This window comes from Pteropus vampyrus, unplaced genomic scaffold (genome assembly GCF_000151845.1).
Source record: "Pteropus vampyrus isolate Shadow unplaced genomic scaffold, Pvam_2.0 Scaffold197, whole genome shotgun sequence".
Lineage (NCBI taxonomy): Eukaryota > Metazoa > Chordata > Mammalia > Chiroptera > Pteropodidae > Pteropus > Pteropus vampyrus.
Window position 1 is genome coordinate 1,538,324 of NW_011888978.1, and position 7,388 is coordinate 1,545,711.

The window sequence follows — 7,388 nt, forward strand, 5'->3', positions numbered from 1 at the left end:
GTACCACCTCCACATACTGTCACATTGGGGACGAGATTTCAACATGAATTTTGGGGGACACAAACGTTTAATCTATAGGCATGTAGATGTAGAGTTCCATTTACTCCAGGACTAGGAGTACCTGCCTCCTTAGGTGTAGCCTTTCTAGGCCATCACCTGAAGGCTTGGGCCCTCATCAAGATCTCTTCCCTCTGACTGTCTGGAACTTCATTGTGTTCAACCTTGTGTCAACTCTAGAATCTTTGTTCTTTTCACAGTTCCCAGATATTTGTTCTTTGCCCTTCCACAGACACTTTTTTCACTGCATATTTGCAGTTTATTCAGCCTAAAATTCAAGGATAATCCTGCAGATTTCCGGAGCTACTTCTCTGAGCAGCTACCTTCTATTCTTGTAGTTTGTACCAGACATTCCAGACATTCCAACAGCTGCAAACTTTGATTTATGTCTTTTCACCTCAGAAAGACTGTTGTGTTCTGACTGGGCTCCTCTTTTCTTAACCATGTTCTGTAAAGTGCCTCCAGGTAGAAAGTTGAGGTATTAAGGACTCACTTTTGTTATTTTCACTCAGGAATTAGAGTTGTGTGTTGTCTGTTGTCCAAAATCTGAAAAAAAAAATAATTTTGTAGATATATGGTTTCTTTACCTCAGAAAGGCTAGTTTATTAACACTTTCTTAATTATGGATGGTGGTGTTCATGTACAGAAAAAATTCTTAAAGTATAATTTTGGTAAATGTTATCAAAGAAAATTAGACAATCACAAAATCATTGATCAAAGAGTTGTAACTACTCCAGGGCACATATGAGGTCAGAATGTACTTTCTTGAATAAGTACCATTAGGCAGGAATCTTGGGGCAATGGAGATGCAAAACTTATCCCATCTTTTTCGTTCTTTTTTTCCTTTGCATTTCAGTTTGGAAGTTTCTATTGACGTAGCTTCAAGATCACATATCATTGTTGGCTCCGTCCAGTCTGCTGATGAGCCCATCAAAGGCATTCTTCATTTCTGTTGCAGTGGTTTCAATTTCAGCACTTCCTTTTATTCTCTTTTTAGACTTTCCATATATCTGCTTATATTAATGCATGTTGTCTACTGTCCGTTAGAGCTCTTAACATACTAATCGGAGTTGTTTTAAATTCCCTATCTGATAACTTGGTGTTATATCTGAGTCAGATTCTGATGCTTGCTTTGTCTCTTCGCAGTGTCTTTTCCTTACTTTTTAGCATGCCTTGTAACATTTTTTTGAAAGCTGAACGTGATGTATCTGGTCACAGGAAGTGGGGTACTCAGGCTTTGACTGTGAGCTTTCGTATTAATCTTTAAGACTTGGGCAGTGTTTAATGTTTGTTGTAGCCGTAGGTGCCAGAAGCTTCACTTTCCTCTCATTTCTCTCTGTGTGTGTATGTGTGAATTAGTTTTTCACTTTCCTATTGTCTTTGGGTTACCTAAGAATTCCTTTTTAAATAGTTTTGTCTTACAGCTCTCTTAGTTGTAATCCACTGCTTTCATCCTGGAGCCTTGTTGCTGTGGTGGTCAGGTGTTGGGGAGGGGAAGCATTCTATAATCTTATGATTAAGTTTCTGTTTTCTAGTGTGTATTTTGTATGTCTTTGCTTTTCTGCTTTATTAATCTATTAATTCTTTTATATTTTATTAGTCCACAATGAAATGAAAATGTTAAAAGTTTATTTTAGTACAGATAGTTTGAGAAGACTATTCTGTTGCATTGTTGGAGAGATGGTTACTTTAAGAGTCATGATAGATTTTGATAAGTTAAGAATGCATGTTGAAATTTCTTGAGTACTCATTGAAATAAGAGAAAAGCACTATGTGGCTTCGAAACTAACTGAGGGCTAAAATAGAATGGGGAAAAAAGCACCCAATCCAAAAGAAAGCAAGAAAGATGAGGAAAAAAACCATACAAAATAGTCAGGATAAACAGCACAGAAAAAGGTAGATATAAGAGCACCAGTATCAGTGATGATAGTAAATGTAATGGACTAAATGGTCTAATCAAAATATTAAAATGTTAGACTATATTAAATATTATGTTTACAAACTACAAATAGAACACATAGGACATAGACAATTTGAAAGTAAAGGAATGGAAGATGTTATATTGTGAAGCCATTAACCGAAAGAAAACTGATACAGCTGATATAGCTATATTAACAGGGAGAAATGTTTCAAGACAAATTATTTCTGCAAATAAAATTGGTTAATTCATAAATGTAAAATAATAATATTACCAAGAAAGATATAATTAGAAATTTGTATGCTCCCATTAATATGGCCTCAAAATAGTAAAATAGCTTTTTTTTTTTTTTTTTAAGATTGGAAAATATGATAAAACTGCAAGGAGTAGAAAAACCCACAATCAGTGGGAGGTATTAAAATTACTTTTTATCAGATTAATAGAACAAGAAGACACAAAAATCAAGATATAAAAGATTTGAATAACGAATTAACAAACTTGAAATAATGAATAAGATAGTATAACCAATAATTGCCAATATTCTTTTCAAGCAACGCACAATACTTACAAAAATTGACCACCTGCTGGACCATAAATCCAGCTACAACAAATTTCAAAAGGTTGAAATCTTTCAGAAAATGTTTTCTGACCACAGTATACTAAGCTAGAAATCTGTAACAATTCATAACTAGAAAATCCCCTAACGTTTGGAAATTAAGCAACATCTTTAAAATAATCCTCAGGTCAAAGAAGAAGTCACAAGGAAAGTAGGAAAATATTTAGAATGGAATGATAATAAATATGTGAAATATCAAAATTGGGGAGGGGGTATAGCTAAAGCAGTGCTTAGAGGGAAATTTATAGCCACAAATGCATAGAACTAAAAAGGTTGAAAATCAGTGATCTAAGTGTTCACTTAAAGAAACTAGAAGAACCTTAGTTGAACCAAGGCATTGGTAGCTTCTATGCACCATGGGGAGTCACACACTGTTTTGTGTATCTTTATATGTACTTGAGGTTCAACAGTCCTGGGGTGGCCCCCCACACACACACACACAGGGAACGATATGGAAGTCTTACTCTGACAGGCAAGCACTTCTTATCCAGTCTCCACTTGGTCATGAATGTGAAAGCTCCTATGTGCGAAAGTTAAGAGTGTAAGAAAAGACCCTCTAAGACATGCATGATTTGGGGTGTGCAGACAAGTATTTGAATGTACAGTAATGGGAGTATGGCTTAGCAATATCTAATATCACAAGAAAAGAAACAACTGTGTGGGGCCATGAGGTACAGAAGGAAGTGGCCCCGTGGCCTCTAAGGATAGGAGTGTATTGTGTTCCCTTGGGATGGGGTATAAGCTAATGGGTATGATCATGGTGTGACTGTTCAGGAACTTACAAAATACACAGAGGAGGGCATGGTAGCCACAACCTCTGTAATTACATCATTTGGCTCCTCTTAACCATTTATCCACGTTCTTCAGAAAGCACAGGTTGGGGCTTCCTTCCTACTTCCTCTATAACCCAGGCCTGTTTTCTGAAATAACCTATCCAGACTATTCAGTTATGAATGACCTTTGCAAATATTTCATCTCAAGCCGGTTCTGCTTACCAAGCTGCACTCCCTCCCCAACTCCGAATACACAGACTCACACACACCTATTCCAACTTCCTTTCCTCCGTTGTTAAGAACTAACTGTGTTATAAAGATGAAGTCAAAACAAATTACCATGAATAAGATGAAAGATCCAGTGCATTCCCAAGCCACCTCCAGTCTCCGTACAAATGAGTAAGATTTCTGATTGTTCCTTTTCTCCAGCACTGACACAGCATCTGCCTCCTCCTCAGCCTGGGGTAACAGGAGACATCTCCTCCTCCAACCTCAAGCTCCCTCTTTCCCAGCACCCACTAATATCAAAGAGGGCCAGAGTGAATGGACTTGTCTTTAAAAGCGAAACACCGATTATGGGTAGGGTTACCAAATTTAGCAAAGAAAAATACAAGATTCTTAGTTAGATTTGAATTTCGGAGAAACAACAAAAATCCTTTTAGTATAAAAACAAGACATACTTATACTAAAAAACTTTTTGTCGTTTCTCTGAAATTAAAATTAAACTCAGCACTAGTATTTTTTTCAGAAGCCCTAACTCTGGAAGAGAATTGTCACCAGGGAGGAAGAGGAAGTGCCTGGAGATTCTTCATATCCTCTCTGAACCAAAGGTTTCCTTGGGAGCTGTGGGCTGAGTCAGTCACGTGGAGAGCCAGCTCCATGAGTAGCTAGGAGAGGGCTGGGTCTTTCCGGGTACCTCTCACTTTTTACAGGGTCCTTGCTCAGTGCCTACTGGTGCCCCCTCCCCTGGCCTCATGAGGGCAGTGCATCCTTTCATCTGCTCAGGTTCGAGTTGGGATGGGGGATGAGTGCAGTCGAGGTAAGAACATAAACACAGGCATAATGTGCTAAAACACAGACGTTTGACTTTAATAAGTTATAAAATCAAGGAACCAAATTTTACTATACAGAAAATAAATGTATTGATTGCTGCGATCAGTAAGATAAAGTGTAATTTGATTCCAGCACCATGGTGATTCCTGTGGTGGCCGCCTGTCATCCAGGAGTGCATAGTCATAATGCTTCATCTGATAAAGACTTTGCTATTGAGCACCATTTATAGACTCCAAACAAAGAAGCAAACAAAAACCCTTAAAATACAAATGAAAGGCTTATATGTGAGATTCCATTGGTTTTCCAAAAGGAGCAGATCAGAGAGCCATGTCCCTAAACTCTGGCACAAGTCTCCCCATGAACATAAAGTGACTCTCAGGCATCTTGGCTGATTTTATCAGAAGTGTGGACAGATATCATCTGAGTCTCGTGTGCTTGTGCCGCCCCCCAGGAGGCAGGAGCCCAGGGACACGGACAAGTGCTGCGTCTGGAAGCTCAGGACTGCTGTTAAGTCTGCTCTCCATTGCACCAAGCTCAGTGGAGGCTTGTAGCTCCTCGGAGCGGGGTGAGCACTGTGTTCCTCGGACAGATAGACCTCTGAGGACCGTCTAGTTCTGGAGAGTTCTACGGCTGTATGGTCCAAGGCACAGAGTATGGCATGTGGGGCTATAGCCACACTGGCCTACAGCTCCAAGAGGGCATCTCTCTTCCTCCAGCAAATGACAGGTACCCCTGGCAACGTCTCCCTGGGGTTTCCCGAAGACCTCCAGCCCCAGACACGCAGCCCTGTTTTGCAGGGATTGGGGAATGGCGTGTTCCCATCCCAATGCCCCCAGGCTGGGTAAACTGAGTGGTACTCTCTGGCCAGGGTTTGTCACCCGGACTTTTTTACATTCTAGGACGGACCCAAGCAAGAGCTGCCAGTCCTTCAGGCTGTGAATAGCACCAGTTGTCAGGGGCTCAAATGAAGGGGGAAAGCAGAGAGACCCGTACCTCATTATAGAGGCAGGTTTGTAAAAGTGCTTTGACCACGTCTTATTAAGGAAGGAGTGCTACTGTGAGAAATGTTCAAAAATGTTTTTTCCAAAAGGAGCTGATTTGGTTCTTAGGAGCCAGCAAGTTTTTTGAGACCCTGGAGCACGTAAGAGCACGTGTTTGACGTGGAGGCAGAGGGGAGGGAGGCAGGTATGCCAGGGGAGAGGGTGCTGGGTATCACCCAGCTGGAAGGTTAAGCCTCATTCCAGAGATGGTTTTCACTATGTCCCACACCCTCACTTTGTCCCTTAGACCACACACAGAGACACACCCACACACATGCACAGATTCAGACAGAGATTTAGCACCGCAAAACTCGATATAAAGTAGCTGTCACGGTGTCATCCTGAGCCTCAGTATTCTTGTCCATGTAGCGGGGATTTAAATAAGAAAGAGTTCTCTAAGATCTATGACTGGCAAGAATAAAAAGGCTTTAGAACTTTTCTGGATATGAAAAGCTCAAGAATTATGTGTCAGGGTAGGCCCAGCTAAGGAGCAAATGTGCCCCCAGGTCTTGTAATTTGGAGATGTTTAAGGGGCCTGTTACTCTCCATGCAGGAAGAGGTAAAAATCAGCCATCGTCTTCCCATCCACCCCCACTCCCTTCCTATTTCTCTCTCATTCACATCTTGCTCACAAAGCACCATTCTGCCATAAAGAGAAGTCAGTACAGTTTGGAAAGAACAAAAGACAGAGCAAGCTCTCCCCACCCCCACCTGGTGCCTCCCATCGGAGGACGGTCTTGTGGCTCACTGCTGAGACTTCTAAAGGATGGAAGTAGGGGCAGGGCAAACCCACCACAAGCCCCTTCGCGGGTCCTTTGGATGTGGCCACCCTGGTGGCTTCAGTCCCACCCCTCTGGGACAGTCAGGGCCTTGATCACTCACTGGGCTTTCCAGCAGAGCGCAGGCCTCTCCTTCCGATGCACTCGGAGAGGAGAGAGCCTCTTTGGGAAGCTGCAGGGCTGAGGCCAGGCTGGCCAGAGGGGACAAGCATGGCCGGTTTGTGGAGAGGAACAAGGCCTGGAGCACCCGGCCACTTCTCCTCCCGCAGGAAATGTGGCCCATTGTTCAGGTCTACCTTCAAGCCCCACTTACAGGGTTCTCGGTACTTTCTCAGAAGTGGACAGCTTTCCAGCACAGACCTGGCTGAGATGCTCAGCACAGCCGGAGCTTTCCCCAAGTCCTTAACTTGCAAGCCCGTGTCAGGCCAAGTCTGGGGACCAGAGGCTTCGACCCTAGCAGACTCCTAGCCCTCCTTCTAATATTTAGAAGTGACCTTTAAGGACTGAGAATTTTTAGACAAAAATCTAGACTTCTACAGAAAAGCATGTTATCTGGTAACAGGGCCCAGCTATCACGAAGGCAGCAATGCTGGAGCTGACGGTCAAAGCTCTCAGGTTGTCCCGTTACCCAGCTGGCCACCACACTCATCCTTGCCACCTGCCTGGCTCTCAAGGGCACTGGAGTTCACAGCATCACTGTGCTCATCTTAGTGACTGATTAGTTAGTAAATACGTCACCATTTCGCCTACAAGTCCCCATGAGGCTTGTGCCTTGGCCCAGGGATTGGAAGGAAATGTCCTCGGTTGTCACCACTGAGGAAAGGAAGATCCCCAGTCACTGCTCAGAAACTTGAGGCCAATGGTTTCTCGCTCTCCAAGTTAGCCCTCCTGCCCACCCGCACTGCCGGGAGTTGTGGGCCATCCCGCCCATGCCAAGCCCCAGGACGAGACTTAGAACATTCTAGGACCGGGAAACCCATGTGCTCACCTTGTTGCCACATGCTCACGACCATATATATACATATATTTTTTATGTCATCCTCCCTCTGTTTTCTCAAAACCTTTGGAATCAGAAATTTTGACTTCATCTCCATGACACAGGATTCGCCATCCCATGGAATATCTCTACAAGCAAGAACAAACTGCTATGGA